Here is a 17868-nt window from a genome sequence, read left to right as displayed (position 1 = left end):
TGAGTACATAGGGCTCATATTTAAATGTGCGACCTCTGTTGTCTTTATATCCTTTACTGTTATGAATCTAATGATAAAATAGGATCACTGAGATGTGATTGTGAAAGCATTCTGTAAACGGAAATTATTATGGAAATATGTTTACTGAGAGCAACAATAAGCTAGTGCAAACAGTGCGGGAGTCGAACCGGCGGCCTGGGCATTAGGAGCCAGAGCTCCAACCACTGAGCCACAGGCCCGCCTGGATACTTAGGCCCTTTTTTTTTTTAACTTTTATCATGAAAGAACAAGTAGAAAATGAGTACATGGGGCGCATAGTTAAATGTGCGACCTCTATTGTCTTTATATCCTTTACTGTTATGAATCTAATGATAAAATAAGATCACTGAGAAATGATCACTTGGTACGTTCCCAAGCAAAGAGTCAAGTGATCCATCAAATTAGGGATGGAAGGCAATTCCCCATAGTCCACGGTCATTCACCAGGGCTGTCCTGGGGGTGAGGGACGACCTTGACCTCACCCGCATCTCCCATGGAGGACTCAGCAAGCCTTTCCTCCTGGGACAAGTCCTGCATCCAGGCAGCCTCAGCAAGCACCTCCTAGCCCACAGGGCCGCAACGACCTTTGCTTTCTCCGGCCTGTGCTGGTTGGGGAACCGTCCACATCTTTCCACCTCTCCACGGGGCTCCATCTCTCCAGCAGCTGCATGGCTTTTCCTGTGCTGGTGGGAGAACCGTCCACGTCCTCCCACCCCTCCACGGGGGTCCAGCTCTCCGGCAGCTGCTCCTCCTGGTCTTCCAGAGACTGAGTGTTCACACGCACAAACTGCTCCACCGTCCTTTGGAGAGCTTTGGCCGGCACCATACCCTGCCGACTATGCCATGTGTCGTGAGGGAGACCCTGCTCGCTGCGCCATTTGTCATGCGGGGAGGCCTGTGTGTTCCTTATGACTTCTGATCGGAAATTCAGTTTTCTGCTCCTTTAAACCTAAAGAAGTTCCAATTTTTTGCACTGATGCTGAAAGCTTGTCCTTTAGCTACAGTAGAGTTTCTTTTTTTTTTTTTTTTTTAAGTAATTATGACGTGAGCAGTTTACAACCCTGGAAATACTCCCAGGCAGCTCCTATGTGGGCTGGAAGCCCCAGCTTTTTTAAGTGCAAGAGAAGAGAGAAATGCGTTAATTTGTTCATTCAAATACAAGGAGCTGTTGCGCTTCCACTGTGTCCCAGACACTGTTCTAGGAGACAAAGAGACAAAATCCCCTGTCCTCACGAGAAATAAAGCAAGGAAGACAGTGTGATGCGGAGAAAGTACGTTACGTTTGACGTCTTGGATGAGATGGTCAGTGAGGGCTTCACTGAATCGGAGACTCGATTTTGTGAAGAAAGAAGAAAGCGAAGGAGACAACCACTTAGGTTTCTGAGGAAGGACATTTCAGGCAGGCCAACCCACGTGGCACATTGCTTACTTTTAATAATTTACTTTAAAAGCAGCCAGTGCCAAAAAGGCCCTCTGACCCTCCCGTGCCTCTGAAGGCAGGAACGGGCCCCTTCCCACACCAGGAGGAAGGAGAGGATTATCGCCAGGCAGAGGGGACTCAGGACGAGACGCCAGATTAACAACCTGGTTACCTGTTACCAATTTACTACTCAAGCCCAAACTCTACTTAAGTCCTTACTATTGAAGCACCCGGACCTGAGTTTCTTTATCCTGTCGAATCCTCACGCATTTACTATTTCTGCGTCTTAATGTATAAAAGCTGCTTGCTTCAGTCATTTTTGTTTTGTGTCCATTTAATTCTTAGGCTAGCCAGAAGAACCTAGAAGGTAGAGGAAAACTTTCTCCCCTGCAACGGTCAGTAGCAAGTGTAAAGGCCCTGAGGTGGGCATATCCTGATGCCCAGGCAGAGAGAGACCACAGGAGCCGCCTCAGGTTGGGCTCGGAGGTCGGTCAAAGGACTCTGTTTCCACTCTGAGAAGGAAAACTATTGGAGGGTTTTGTGCAGCGAAGTGATGGCTCTGACTTCTGTCTTAACAAGAGCACTGTAGCTGCTGCATTGAGAAGAAACAGAAGCGAGACGAGCAGAAGCCGAGGCCAGTGAGGGGACAGTCCTACTGTATAGCGAACGCGACAGTGGTGTGGCGTGGGAGGCAGCCGGGGGCCGCCACGTCCTGGTTACCCTTTGGAGGTAAAGCTCATAGGATTTCAACTAGAGGAAGCAAGAAAGACACCAAATTTCTGGCCTGATCTAAGGAGGTGCCAGTTCTTGAGCTCGGAACCAGTTGTCAGGGAGCAGGTTTCGGCAGAGTATCACCAGCTCGGGTCTGGACGTTTATTTTGAGATGCCTCTTGGGTCTGCACTGTAGATTTCAAGTCAGGCAGTTGGATACCTGTGTTTGGAGATTAGGGGAGCATCCGGGCTGGAGGTTTAGTTGAGTCATTAACATAATTGAACGCCACCGAGATTGGATGCAATTATCATGGGGAGTGAGTGACCATAGAAAAAGAGTCCCAACATTTAAATCAGGCTGATGAAATGGGAGCAGTTAGAGTGGGAGGGAGTGTCTGCCATTGCAGGAAGAAAACCAGGCCAGCGTGTTGTCCGAAAGACGGGAGACAACAGTGTGGACAACCGCGAGACGCTGCTGAGACAGCGGGACACGGGGACTCGGTCCTTGGCATTTGCATGGCGGTTCCCAGTGAGTCGGGGGACTGTTTTGTGGTGTGTGGGCACCTGGTGGGAAGAGAGAAACTGCAGACGGCCCTCACCGGGTCCTGAAGGAGAGAAAAGAAATGGGCCCTGGGGGAGAGGCCAGTCGCCATAGATGCCGTGACCGGGGTGAGGGGCGTGTGGCCTGTGCTGGAGCAGTGACCTTCCATCCGCAGCCAGAGCAGCGGGAGCCAAAGGCTGGACCCGCGGAGCGAGCGCAGCCTCCCTAGAGTGGGGATGCGGAGGGCGTGCTGGGTGCAGGACAAAGGAAGCCTGCACTGGTCACTAGTGGGCAGGCGGGGGGCGGCGTGGCCAGGAAGGCAGCCAGCGGGGCGGGGGGTGAGGTGGGGGTGCTTGGGGTGTAAGGAGGCTGCGGCTTTCCAGGTGAGTGGGGAAGGGGAGGACGCAAGGCGGAAGCTCTAACCACGGGGTGAAGGGCTCATCTAGGTAAAGCCCAGACTGTGTCCTGTGCTGGCGGCTGCATTTGGCGCCGCCGCCGCCTGGGGGTCCCCCAGGTCCGCCAGCATCGGGCTGGAGGCAGAGCGTTGCCAGCCTTGAACAGTTCACCCTGTTCAAGGCTGAGGTTCCATGATGTGGGGAGAAAATCCGAATGGCATTGGAGTGGGACTCGGGGGGGCTGATAACAGGGACAGGGCCGGAGCGCCTGTGCTTTAGGAAGTAACCACACTGCATGGCGCATCTGCAGCTCAGGTCAGCAAACATGTACTGAGCCCTGACTGTGCCTGGGTACAAAGACGGAAACAAGAAGCTCTCAAGGAGTTCCGGAAGCTTATGGAAGCACTGAGACCACTACAGACTGCAGGGCGGAGGCAAACCGGCACATGCTGGGGCCACTGAGTGCCTTCACCCTGCTAGGTGCTTTATGTACTTTGACCCCTGAATTCCCATCACAACCATTGGAGAAAGTGAATTCTTCTCCTGGGGCTGTCATAACAAAATATACCTGGTGTGGCTTAAACAACAGATATTTATTTTTCCACAGTTCTGAAGCCTGGAGTCTAAGATCCAGGTGCCAGAGGGTCGGTTTCTCCGGAGGCCTCCGCCTTGGCTTGCAGACGGCCATTTCTCACGGCGACTTCCCGTGATCTTTCCTCTGTGTGTGCATCCACAGTGTCTACTGTGTCCTCTTCTGCTCAGGACACGAGTCAGATTGGATTAGGGCCCACCTATGTGACCTTGTGGAACCTAATGACTCTTTAAAGGCCCTGTCTCCAAATGCAGTCACAACCTGAGGTCCTGGAGGTTAGGACTTCATCATGAATTATACATATAATAGATGCATCATAGGAGATGGTAAATACTGTTATTCCCCCATTTTACAGATTGAAAACTGAGTCTGGGAGATGCATAGGAACTTGCCTACAGTCACACGGCTGGAAGTCACAACCAGGTTTTTTGTTTGTTTTTTTTCTCACAGCTAGGTCTTTTTTGGATGATTTCAACTCTCAGAATTGTTCTCTCACTTCCTCACTGTCCAAGTATGAAGGTGAATGGGATAAATGTTCTAAGAGATGTGTGAAGGGCTCTGATCTGAAAGGGACCTGAAGAGCATTTCTTCTCCCCCGTGGCTAAACATGGGACCTCAGACACTTCTGTTATTGTATTTTCAGGGACTTCTAATTCACTGGGTGATATCCCAGAGGAGGTACCAGAGGGCTGTCCATGATTACCTCCATGGACAGAGAGCTCATTTCCTCACAAGAAATCGTTCTGCTATTTTATCCCAGAGCCCCCTGAGAAATTATAGCATTTAACTAGGAAACTCACCACCCTTCCGCAGGTTCTCGCAGGACTCACCGTCAGAACAGCCCTCCAGCAGGCGGAGTTGGAGCTCGATGGTCCCGGACAGCTCCCGGAGTCGCAGCAGCTTCTCCACCCGGTGGCTGCTCACCTGGGCCACATCCAGGGGCTTGTTCCCTACAGGCAGCAGGGGCAGCGTCACCACCACTGAGCAGTTTCTGGAAGGAGCATGCGCTGTGCCTGACTGAGCCTCACGTCCCGTGGCTGCAGAACAGCGGCGACAGAGGGTCCCACAGAAGCTGCCCAACAGCGAGCATCAGCTCCCTGTCTGTACCTCATACTGAGGGGAAGGAGAAGGCCAGCTAGGAAGAGGCTAGGCTGGAATTCAAACCCAGGCAGTCCAGCTGCTCCCTCTCGGTTATAGGAAGGGCTCAATGCTAGGGCAGGGGAGGAGCTGCTTGGTCTCAGGGCTGCAGCCAGGAGAGCCCCACAAGAGGAGAGCAGGTACCAGAAATCCCACCATTAGAGCCCTGGTCCGCCAGGCCCAAAAGGTGCCACCTCACTGGGGTACCGGCCTGCAATTCTAATAAGGGCCACTAGATGGCAGGGCTGCCGAGGTGGTGGTGGACCCACTGAGGAGAGCAAAACTGAAGGTCAGGTCACCTTCCCATGGGGCAGGCAGCCCAGACCCAGTCACCCACCTCCAGCTCCTGGGAGAAGTAGGTCTCACAGGGCCTGCGGTTTCAAAGGGTCAGATTCAGGTGCAGGCAGTGGTCTGGAGTGCGGTCCAGTTGGCAGTGGGAATACAGCAGGTGCCCATCTTGACCCCTAGTGTGTTCCCCACAGACCAAAAGGACCTGGAACAAGAGAGTGGCGTGTCAGCGGCCAGGGAGGCACAGGCACACAGCTTCTTCCCCCCACCATGCCCTAGTCCAGGCCACCAGGACTGTCACCATAGCCGACGTGGTGTCCCAGCCTCTATTCCTGCCCCAGCCCACAGCCCGCCCTTCCTCCACGTGGCAGCCAGAATGCCCTTTAAAAAAAAATGCAAGCCAGACCTTATGCCCTGCTCACAGCGCTCTGCCTTCCATTGTACTTAAAGGGGAAACTGGTCTCCTTGGCATGGCCTGTGGGTCTGCGTTAACTTGGCATAAGTAAAACACAAAAATGTTTTCTGAGTGAATGGATGAATAGATCTGGGGCTGGTCAACTATGGTTCCTGGGCCAAATGCCGCTCACCACCTATTCTTTATCAATACACTTTATTGGACAATGGCCACACCCATTCATTTACACAGCTGTGATGACTTTCATGGCACAATGGCAGACTGTATGGTTTGCAAAGCCTGAAATATTTACTACCTGGCCTTTTACAGAAAGTTTGTGACCCACGGGCTGGGTGGATGCATGGGTGGGAGGGAGGGAGGCACAATCAACCAGCTGACAAACCCAGGAGGAATGTTGGGGGGAAAGAGGTCCCAATACCTCACCTCTGTGATGACAGTGGCTTTTGTTTGTGTTACGTGTTCTTCCTGTGTTCTCTTCAACCTTACAATTACCCTACCTGCTGGAACCTGTTGCTTCTCACATTCCTCAGATGAAACACTGGATTCTCAGAGAGGAGACATGCCCGGCCCATGGTCATCCAGCCAGCAAATCGCCAAAACACAATCGCTGCTGTGTTCACCGAGCTGGGACTCGCGTTACCTAAAGCAGTAGGGTGCAGCAGAAACACAGCCCCGATTGCCGGAGGGCTCCCCGCTGCCCACCATAACGGACACCCCGGAACCCAGCTCCAGACTGTGATTTTGGCCACTGGGGCCGCAGGTGGCCTTCTCTCCCGCCCGTCATCCCAGGGCCCCAGGCACATGCCCGCACCTCATGCCCCCCCCTTGCAGGACCTCGGTCACATCACTGGGCCTTCGTGCACGCGTGTGTCCCCACCTCCACATGGCAGAATGGGGCGTCCTCACGGTGTTGGGCGTGTGAGGATGGCTGCCTGGGGGAATGCAGGGCGGGCCGCAGGGATTCATAAAGCCTCAGCTGAGCCGGATGTGGGGACCTAGAACCCCCACGATCCAACAGTGATGACGAGACCGACGGCCCCTGGAGGGTGTTCTCAGCCGTCCACGAAAGTCCATTACAATTAACCGCCCCTCTCTGGGCCCTACTGCTGACAAACCAGGCGACTTAGGATAAACAACGAAGCAGGTCCCTGTAACTAAGGAGCTCCTGTCACTCGTAAGAAGGGAGGAGGACGCCCTGTCTCAGATACCACAGTGAATGCGTCTGGAGGCAGGATGACACAAATGCTGCAGCAAGTCACAGCCATGACACTGCCATGTGCCTGGCCTGTTCTGAGTACTTTCCAAGCATTGAGTCTTTGAATCCTCACCCTCTGTGTTACAGATGAGGGAACGCGCACAGAGAGGTCGGGCGCTGTTCTCAAGGCCACACAGCGAGGCAGTGGCAGAGCTCAGGCTCCTTAGCCTGTGCGACGGTGACTGACACACACTGTCACCGGGGTCACACAAGTGCAACGTGCGCAGCTCCTCTGGCCTTGAGCTGGGTAATCTCCCCTGAAAAGTGAATCCTTAAGCTTTTGGGCGGTTTTATCATACGACTCACAGTACCGGTAATACCAACACATGTTCTACAAATCAACCCTGCCTCTGTTACATAAAAGTGCTTTGATATTTTCCAGAGTGTTCTATTTTGTATCATTTTTAAGTGCTGGTCGCCATCAGCTGAACGATTTCAAGATGCACTAATGGATCACGGTTCACAGATTGTAAAACGCCAGACTGCCACCTGTGAAAGGGAGGGCCCCTCGGCACGGTGTGGCCGGTGCCCAGCCCGGCTCGGCCAGAGGCCTCCACCAGGGCTCAGCCAGCACAGTGTTCAAACACTAGTGCGGGTCGAGCACAGCTAGAGTCGGGCCCACAGAATGGTTTCATTTTGCCTGCATAGAGCTTACTTTTCTTTTTTTTTTTTTTTGAAAGATTGTAACATTTCATAATCCGGAGATTCACAGAACCACCCAGATCCTCAACTTCTGAAATGATCAGATCTGGCAACTCTGAGTAACTGCTGTGTGGGGAGGTCTGCTGCCTGCTAGAAGAAGCTGGGTGCCCCCGCATCAGCTCAGCACCCCCGTCTCACTCCAGCTCAGGACCCCGTAGGCATTGGGATGTGGGTCTGCCTGAGGACCTTGGTATTAAATAACTAAGGCGAATCCAACAGGTACACAGTGACCCTTAGAACCCTGGCACCGTGCGCGGGGCTCTGCCACCTGAAGGCATAACTGCCAGATGCCTGGGAACGTGGGAAGGAGGACTCCCTGTCCCTGTTGCTTCCAGGTGACTGCTTGCTTCACGACAGCCGTGCAGTGACCCCTGTCGTCCTCGTCCCCAGCCTCTGTGGCCCTTCCAGGAACCCAGGCCCTTCCGGTCCCATCTAGAGGCCCGCAGATGATGTTTGTTGTGACTTGTCCTGAGCTGTGGCTCTCGCAGGGCTGGCCTATGTATGTGCACTGGCTCTAGGCCCAGACTGCCGTTTGCTGGCTGTGTGACGCTGAGCATGTCTTTGAAATTCGCTGCGTGTCTGGCTTCCCCTGTGAAATGGAACGTAGTAGCATGTATCGTGCAGGGTTTGGGGAGGATTAAATAGGTAACCCTTATGAAGTGCCCGATAAATACCAGGAGTCACTCCACACCGAAATCGCTGGGGCACCTTGTCTGCCTGGCCGTGTATGGAGACTGTGTGTGGGGTTCCCTGGGCAGGAGGCTCTGTCACCAGCTCAGGGTGAGGCTGGAGGCGATGGGCTTGTGTTTCAAGCCCACCCTTTGTGTTCATCATTCCCCAGGGTGCTCTGGTAACCATGGCAACCCAGCTTACAGGTTGCCAAGTTCAAAACAATATATTTCCAAGCAAGAAGTTTTGCTGACATCACCCATCCCGACAAGAAGGGAATGAAGGCTCCAGGGTGCTCATTAGTCTCTGTTCACACGTCTCCCTAAGCGACGCCATCCAAGCCATTAGTATCGGGGCGCAGCGAGAGCCGCGAGCACCCCTGCTGCACTGACACTGCCTGGACGAGCCTGAGCTCTGGGGCCCCACTGACTGAGATGCGCGCCGGACTCAGCTGCTTCCTGTACGACACTGGGCAGGTGGCCGGCCCTGTCTGTGCTTCAGCTCCTCGCGGGAAGCATGGGCCTCGCCCAAGGCTCCTGAAGTGAATGGCTCCTGTGTGAAAGGAAGCTCAGAGCCCAGTGCCTCGCACACAGTAGGCCTGCACACACTGTCCTCCGTGGCTTCTCGGGTCTGCTGGTGCCCCCAGACTGGGCCTACCTGCTGAAAACACACGGCTTTCCCTGCGGAACCGCAGCACAGAGCTTCACGTACAAAGACCGTAATCACAACAGCATTTATAATGACGAAAAATGGCAAGCAATGCAAATACCTGACAATAGAGCGTTGATTAAATAAAGCAAGGAGTATCCATAGACGGGAATGTGATGCGTCTGTTTAAAATGGGGGTGCACATGTGTTTATCGCTGCAGGACGGGTTACTGAAGACAGAGCAGATCCTGAGAGCGCACGTCACAGGGAGGCACTGGGACGTCGGGGTGCTCGTGGTTGTGGGGGCTCCTCTTTGTTCAGCGTGTGCTGTGTCTCCCATGCTTTTCACCACACACGTGTGTGCAACACAACAGCCCTAACAGAAACCCCCAGTTCACAACAGCCTGATCAACATCAACCCGTCTCAGGGCTTGGGACAAACTCCACATTGGCCGCGGGCCTTCTGGGCGCCGCTGGCTCAGGGACAGTCTCCTTCTGCCTGGTCCAAAGCCTGAGCCGTCTGCTGTGCGTGTCCCACCCACCCTGCCTTGTGCCCACTCCGGGCCTGGGCACACGTTCCAGGGACAGAGGTGGCCGTGCTCAGACCCTGCAGGCAGCATCGTGAAGGAGCACGTGAATGCGTCCTTCATGCTCCGGAATTCTGCTGTGAGGTCTCCTTGGTGAGGCCTTTCCGGGCCCCTTCCCCTCTCTCGGCCCTGTGGACACTGTCCCCTTAGAACCGGCCAGCCTGAGCTGTCAGCCCTGCCCATGGCCTCCCTGGAACTGTCTCCTGTCTGAGGCAAAAGTGGATGGCCTGGCCCCCCCACGGTACCGGCGGGAAACAGCCCACAGTGACGAGCTGTGGGAAAAGCCTCTCGGGAAGGGCACCTGCAGCCATTCTCTGGTGGGGCCCCTGTGATTCCGGGAGGCGGAGGCCGTGCGTGGACCCAGGGGCCAGTCAGCCCCTCTATTCACAGTTCCCCCAAACAGCTACTCTGTTGAGAATTCCTTTAAGTGTGCTGTGGTGGCCCCACTGTTTCTACCCAAATCCCCGTTCTCTGTGTCTCCCCGCTGGGGCCCTACGGCCACGCATGCGAGGGACACGAGGAGACACTTGAGACCAGTGTGTCACCTCCTCCGCCTGCTGTCACGTGAGGTGTGTGCCCTGGCTTCGGCTGAGCTCTGTGGGACACACCCACGCCCTCGGGAGGCTTGGCTTCTGCCCCGTCCTTATCAGTTCGCCTACCCCACCCCCACATACTTATCTCTGGGAAATCAAGCCCGCCCACGCCACCGGGCCAGGCCGGTCCAAACAAAGGAGAAGGGGCGGCCGTTGGAACGTGACTGGAATGAGGTGGGAAAGGAGACACGGGAAGGACATACGTCCTGGGAAAGCACAGCTGCTGCGTCAGCTGTCCCCCTTCTCAGAAGCCCACAGGCCTCGGCGTCTCACGGGATTGGGCCCGGCCCCGCCTCTGCCACACACTAGCTCTGTGACTTGGAGCAGGTCACTGTCCCTCTCTCAGCAAGTGTTCTCATCGGCCACACGGGGCCGATGGCGTGGGTCTGAGGGTCGTTGTGGTGCCTGGTTGGCACAGCCCCTGTGCAGTGCGGGCACTCACGCCGGTGACTGTCTGTCACCCTCTTCTCCATCCTCAGCGTCACTCAGTGGCAGAAACAGTGAGACCCTGCAGCTCGGTCCTCAGCCCTTCCTGCAGGGACACTGAAGGGCAGGACACTGCTCACCAGAGCAGTGACAGTGACGGTACAGGAGGTAGGGGCGGTGGCATTCAGGCAGCTTCACCGCCGTCTGCTTGGCCCCCATTTTATTGACCAAGAAGCTGACGTGAAGTGCCCGGCGCACCAGCTGGCACAAGACAGAGCCGGGACCAGAGCCCCATGTGCTCCCGGGGGCTCACGCGGGGTCCACTCCTGAGCCAGTGGCAGCAAGGAAACGCTGAATACTGAGTCCATCCGTCGTCCCTGGGAACCCTGGTTCCCTGGGACAGGGACGAAGAGGACATGGCAGAGAGAGGGAGTGAACAGTGGCAGGAAAATGGATTAGGGAGTGGGGAGGGGCTGCCTGCCATTAATCACCATGAAGAGTAGGTCCCAGAGAGCTGCCTCTGGCTGCAGGGTGATTGATGACCCTTTTAATTTCCCAATTATGCAGGGGCACGTGGGGGAGGGGCTCCTCCCCGGGGAGCGGGGACATCTGTGCGATGCCCCAGAGCGAGGCAGGGAGGGCTCTGGGGACACCCCGGGTAGTTTCCTGAAGAGCCTGAGCCTAGGGCAGAGCTTGGAGGAGCTGCAGACGGGGTCCCGGAGCTGCAGGATCTGGGGAGACAGCACAGGTCTCCCAGAGGCCATGGCGGGCTCCACTCCCCACCCTCGCTGAAAGAGAACTCAACTAAATTTCTGTCGCGAGTCCTCCTCCTTCCCCAACGGCGGGATCTTAATCTTGTCCCTGAGTTGTGTCTGAGCTCCGGACGTCAAGACAGGCTGAGAGCCAGGGGCAACTGGCTGCTGGAGATTCTCCGGGGGCCGCAGGGGCCTCCTGGTTCATCCATCATCCCGTCCCACCCTCAGCCATCAGCTGAGGGCGGCTGCTCAGAACCCTCACCTTCCTGCTCACACCCACCTGCTTCTCTGTGTTTCTGCTGTGCACCGAGGAGCAGGGGGGTCCTGCCAACACTGTTTCTGGTCCCAACTGCACAGACGGACCCCAGACGGTCCCGAGGACACCGCCCTCCTCACCGGGGCTCCACTGACACCCAGGACGCAGGGGTGGCCTCCAGGCTGTCGTCCTCTCCTCGTCCCAGCCCGGGGCAGGGCACAGTGAGTGCGTCAGCCATCACCCCGGCCCCCGTCCTGCCCACACGGCCGGTCCTCTGAGTCCTTCTTCCCCAAGAAGCCAAGAGCAGCCACACCGTGCCGAGGGGCCCTCCCTTTCACAGGCCGCAGTCTGGCGTTTTACAATCTGTGAACCGTGATCCATTAGTGCATCTTGAAATCGTTTAGCTGATGGCGACCAGCACTTAAAAATGCTCATTCTCTGTTCCCTTCACCAAAATGTTAGTCCCATGATGCCAAAAACCCTGGTTTTACTGTCACTGTACCCAACACTTATCACAGGGGCCGAGCAAGCAGTCGACGAATGAATGAAAGGTCGAGTGTGAGCCATGGCTGCTTTTACCCCCCTGCCGCCCACCCCGGGGCACAGGAAGTGAGGACACCCCATGACCTGAGCCTCAGAAACATGCCCCCCCCCCATCCTGCCTCCCGCTTCCTCCGGTCCTGAGCCGCCAGCTCAGTGCCCCACCCTGTTGCCTTGGAAGCCACACTTTTCCAAAACGGAGGAAAACGCTCCTCTCCCAGGGCTTCCCCTTCTCGTTTTTTGCGCCTGTGGAATCCAGCCACGCACCAAGGTCGACTCGAGACTCCGTGTGCTGAATTTGGGAGCTCCAAATGCGGAGAGATGGTTGTGGGTGCTCGGATTCCAATGGCGGCAGCCACAGATGTTCCCCATTCCCCTGAGAAGCACCCTCAGCAAAACCAACACTTGTTTCTCCCAGAGCGACACCGCGACCGCGTTATATGAGGGAATGAGACGGCCGGTCAGCATGGCAAGCCCAGAGGATGACGGCCCCTGCTAATCAATAAGCCGCTGTCACTGCCCTAAGGACGCTCGCCTGTGGCCAGCTCACATGACCAGAGACACCTGCTCACCACTCTTCCCTCACCTTCCAGAGACGGGCATGTGACAGCCCCAGATCTCTCACCTGTGGCTTCTCCTTCCATCCCATCAATCAACCCAGTATCGCTGTCCTTGGGCTCCTGATTTCCTCCCTTTCCCAATGCGATAAAAATAATGTGCTCTGGTGAGACACAAACCCGCAGAAACAAGCAGCTGCTGCAGAAATGCAATCGCTGCCACATCTGAGCTGATGGCCACGGAGGCCCTGGCGAGACCCCTGGTCCACCACAGGTACCCAGGCCAAAAAACTGGCAGCTGTGTTATGGCCGCTGCTTCTGCTTCTGCTGTCCGTGTCCCAAGCACATAGCTAGAGACCTCGTGTACACTAGTGCTTGTAAATGAATTAAGGGTAAAGCTGGGATTTCTCCTAAAATTATGTTGTAGCTGTCCCGCGTGTCACAGACAGAAGCACTGGGTCACTGCTCCCATACCAGCCGTCTCCCTAACCTGTGCTTGCGACTCGGTGCCCTGGCCCTCGACCAGGAATTTCCCCGGCAACAGCCCACACAGACACACACAACAGTCCTACTGCCTGGAGGGTATTTGCACAGCACACAGTCATTAAGAGACAGCTCTGAAATGTATTTGCAGAAATCAAATTGCCGGTATGCATGACTAAACGCTGAATCGGGACTCGATATGTCCCGAAAGGTCAACTCTCTCAAGATGCCATTTTCTGAGAATAAAGATAATGTAGACCTGCGTTCACCGCCCCACACGTGCTCAGGATGGAAAAGCATCATTCAGCTGTAGCCTGAGAGAAAAGCAACGCTGTTTCCACTGGAATCAGCTCATGGACAAAGACATTCTTTTCTGATTGAACAAATAACATAAAACAAATTTTTGGCAAATGCAGAATCCCAACTCACCCTCACAAAAAAAATAAATAAGACTTTCCATCTCCTGGAAGACTCAGGCAGAGTTGGGGTACAAGCAACAGAAATGGGGTGGTGAGGCTGACAGAAATCCAATCCTGGACTACTGAGCAATAAAACACTGCGTGCGCCACGGGGGTGCATCAAAATCAGAGCTGGCTTCCAAAGCAGGGACACCCAGGTGCCACATCGGACGCGTGGGCTCCGAGGCAGGCAGTGAGGCTCTGCAGACCCAGACAGGGAGAGGTGACGCCGAGCGGGTGTTTGGGCCTTAACCAAACTCCTCGTATCCTGGCAGGAGCAAGCGTTTCCTCACTGGGCTGCATCCCTGCTCACGTGCAGCTCCATCCTTGGTGCGCGCTCCGGAACGCTCCCCCCACCACTGTCACCACCTCCGTCAGAACTTGCTGATCTCCTGAGTTAAATATTCAGAAGGATCTGGTTTAATTGTTTGTCGGCTCTTCTAAGAGAGCAGGAGATGTACCTGTGTGGTTCACGTCTACACCCCCAGCAACGAGGCTGAGGTGTGAGATTTGGGTGCAGGCAGCATAGGTGCCCAGTAACTCTGTTCAACGATGGAGGAAATGACTGAGTGACTTATACCACAGAAAGACACCTGGGCTCGCACTTACATGTAAGCCAAGTCATGGTTATGACCTTCCACCCCAGTGGGACTTTGGGGATGTAAGTGTAGAGATCTGGGACAACCTCATTTTACTCACCAATGAAAGGGTTAGGTCGTATTTGGATGTCAGACTGCATTTCATTTCCCATCAGCTTATCTCTCTTATTCAACCGAAATCAGACACAGAATTTGCATGTTTACAACACATAAAAAGGAGCTGCTGTACTTGGAGTCTGGGGTGGGAGGGCCGTCGCACAGCTGTGTGGTGAGTGCGCTCACCCGTGATTCGTGGCAAGACAGAGCGGGGTTGGGGACAGGACGTGGCACTGGAACCTTGGTGGCGATACTTTTAGCTGTCGTTTATGCTACATGCCAAGCACTGTTTTAGCACCATGCACGCGTTACGGTCTCAGTATCTTTATATGACAGAGGATGACACTGAAGAACGGGGGACGAGGAGGGGGGCAAGGTCAAACGTACTGAAGGAAATTGATCCGGTAACTGTGGGAACTGGGGTTTGAATGCAGGAGGGCAGACACAGGTGCCCGGGTCTTACACATCGTGCCATCTTAGAGACCTCACTGGCTTTGCAGTTCACCCAAAGTCTGCCCTGAACAGGCTGTTTGCACCTGGGGGGTGGCTGTGCCACTTCAAGACAGCGTCCTGCGTTAACCGGCGAGTATGTGCTCACGGCGACCTGCAGTCTGTTCATGCCTGTTTGTACCCAGGCCCTTGGCTGTCCCTTCCCACATGCCTCTGAGCTTGGGTGTGTGACTGGCTGTGGCCCCAGGACCAGGGCCAGGATGATGCCGTCACAAACCTGAAGGTGCTTGGGTGGTGGCACTTGTCCTCGCCTGCTGCACTCAGGCACCTCATGGCCGTGATATAAAGGAGTTCAGACTAACCTGCTCGATGACAACACACACGCTCAGCACCCCAGCTCACGTGGACACAGCCCTTAGGCCTGTGTCATCCAGTCCCCGTGAAGCCACCAGCTGACCCAGAGAGCCTCCGTGGTACCCAGCCCAGTGCTAAGAATAAAGGGAGTTTATTCCAGAAAGCTCTGACTGAACAAGATCTCAAGAGGAGGTATGTGTGGCCAAGTGTCACAATTAGGGACAAAGAACTCTCCTGGTTGAGTCCAGACAAAGTCCTGTCCAGAGGCACCACCACCCCGCCCCCCCGGAAGGCAGCAGTGACCATGCCATCCCCCCCACCACAGCCAGAACCACGTGGCCCAGGGCCACTCTGACCCCAGGCTGAAGTACTCGTGTGTCAGCCCCTCACACAGAGCAGCAGTCCAGTCCAGTGGTTTTGAGAGAAAACATACATACACCACAGAAAAACATTTCCATTAGTCCTTGGTGGTTTTTTTTTAAAATCAAGACAGTGCAGATAGTTTTTATAAAGTTACATTTATCAAAATCTTAAAGGAATGTCATGACTCTGACATATGCCCTTCCTCAATTTTTTATGTAAAGATGTCCTTTCTACATTAACTAATGGTAATAAATGCTACTTCTTCTATCTTTTTAATGGCCTATTCAGCAAAATTAAAAATTGATAACATTTTGTAGTTTTATTTTTTAAATTCAATGCTAATAGGCACTGGTTGCTAACCCAACACTAAGCCCTGAGCTTGTAGCAACTAACCTTCAGAACAGCCCTCTGACTTTGGCCCTCATTACTCGTACTTTCAGAGGAGCAGCCTGAGAGACGCAGAGGTCAGGGGACACGCAGAGATCTGGGCCTCAGAGCTGGGCTCATGTGACACGGCTGAGGACACCCGGCCCAGGCCACCCCCTGAGCCAGTTGGTGCTCACCGAACCGACCGAGCTGGTCCTGCGCCGGGCACTGGACATGGCCCAACAGAGGACACCATAGCTTCCTGCCACCGAGACACACCAGGAAGGACCCGACCCATCCCTTGGGTGTGGAATGTGGCCCCGGCACCTCTGGGCCGTGGGATACGCGGTGGACCTGCGATGGGAGGATCCAATAGGTGAAACATTCTTCCTCTCAGAGGGTCACTTAAAAGGCTTGTTCTGCTTCAGAAGGCCTGTCTTTTTCTTCCTATTGGAAGTGGCTTCCCACAAACCTGGAGGACAGCCCCGCACCAGTTCCAATAAAGAATAGGTCGGACCAGGAGGAAGGCAGGCGGCCTGGTCCCCTCCAACCTAAGAAAAGGAGTCCTCAGACATGAAGAAACTGGGGGGGACGCTTTCTTGTCCCCGCCTCCTGCCTCATACTGAGTGAAGGGCCTCCAAAGGGGACGGAGTCGGATCCCAGGACACAGAAGGGACTGTACACGAGACAGCGCAGACTTTGTTCTCAAGCTTCGCTGTGTCAGACTCGCCTGCATTAAAAACTACGGATTCTAGTGCGGCCGTTCTAGACTGCCTCTCTGATGGGTGTGTGTTCAGTGTCACACACCAACGTCTGCAAACCGGATGTGCGTCTCCTGCCGGCAGCCTCCGTGCTGTGCCCCACACACACACAAGCACAGGATGGTGTTTCATGCGACCTCTGGGGACCACGTGCTCTCCCTCAGATCCATGTGCTGGGCACCGACCAAGGTGCCCACTGGGCCCCTGAAAGCAGTGACGCTTCTGTTCTTTGTGTAACGACGTCTCAGGAGCCCTCAGAGGAGGCAGCATGACCATGACAGCGACAGCCAAGCACACCGCCCCGAGCTGAGCCCTGTGAGCACCCATCTCTGTGACAGCACGGGCCGGCCCCCCGCCCTCGGCCAGCTGGGCTGTGTGCACTGCAGACCTGCCTCTTAGGGGACTGGGAAGCACGTCATCATCCACAGGAGACAGATGACTCGACCTGGCAATTCTGGCTGGCTGCCAAGACACCTCTGCTGACTGGGGGCAGGTCAGCAGGCGGGAGGGTTTGGTCCCAGAGCTGTGTCCTAGACCAAGCCCCTGAACAGAGAGGGAGACCTGGTCCACTGCCTGTGGGGTACTAAGCCCGTTCCTTCCGAGGGTTAGGCCAGGCAGGCTCGCCTCAGTCCCCCGGGGCAATGGCTGGGGCCCGAGGTTCAGAGCACAGGACGGAGACCCCTGCCTGGGGTTCTCCTCCTCTGGTTTCTGTTTTCACTTGATGCAATCTGAGGAGCTGACACACCACTAAGGCCTACCGGGGGTGACCCAGAGGGTAGGTCCAAGCACAAAGGGTGGGAGATTGTATAAACAGAGCAACAGCTAGGAGAGGGGGTGTTACTGTAGAGAGGGCACCTTGCCCCACTAGTGTAGCCTCCGTGTCCCCACCTGTAAAGTAGGGCCATGGCCACCCAGACAAAGCTCTGGGCTCGGCTCATGAAAAGCAACAGATGGTGCCCTGCTGTTGGGGCGAGACTGCTGGCGGCTCAGCAGACTAATCTCAAACCCAAGGGAGGAAACAGAGACAAAGGCAAGTTGAGCTTGGACTTTGAAAGGAGAACTTCTAATGAATGGGATTTAAAACAAAAAACAAAAACAAGGTGTTATTTTGTAGTTAGAACGCAAACAGTAGGAAAGAGAAATAAAAGGAAACGCAGTGAGGCAGATGCTAATAGGCCCCAGTAAACAACCTCAGCCCTGCCTGTGGGAGAGGAAGTCTGGGGCCAATTTGAGAGGCAGCTTTCAGGTTTGAAATCACGGCAGGATCCGCATGGAAGGAGGAGGGGATGCCAGAGGGATGCTGACGCGGAACATGAGAGGCTGTGGAGAACAGCCTCTGTGCAGCAGGAAAAGCGAGGGCCACAGGAAGTGTTTGTGCTCACATCTAAGCCAGGAAGGTTCCCCAAGGCCTG

At 55.0% G+C, this 17868-nt stretch overlaps 1 protein-coding gene across 1 annotated transcript in view; it reads right to left on the bottom strand.

Moving 5' to 3' along the window:
• Positions 1–3678: 3678 nt before the first annotated feature.
• Positions 3679–17868, bottom strand: part of NSMCE1 (NSE1 homolog, SMC5-SMC6 complex component) — a 150876-nt gene continuing 136686 nt past the window's right edge. Inside the window, exons 17-20 of the transcript XR_012493165.1 lie at positions 6036–6178; positions 5173–5328; positions 4529–4648; positions 3679–3860 (exon numbers count right to left, since the gene is read on the bottom strand). The gene's annotated coding sequence lies outside the window, so the exon portion shown is untranslated. The remainder of the gene's footprint in view (positions 3861–4528; positions 4649–5172; positions 5329–6035; positions 6179–17868) is intronic.

Source organism: Rhinolophus sinicus, linkage group LG18 (genome assembly GCF_036562045.2).
Source record: "Rhinolophus sinicus isolate RSC01 linkage group LG18, ASM3656204v1, whole genome shotgun sequence".
Classification (NCBI taxonomy): Eukaryota; Metazoa; Chordata; class Mammalia; order Chiroptera; family Rhinolophidae; genus Rhinolophus; species Rhinolophus sinicus.
The sequence above is the reverse complement of the archived record's forward strand: the minus strand, read 5'-3'. Positions and strand labels throughout refer to the sequence as shown.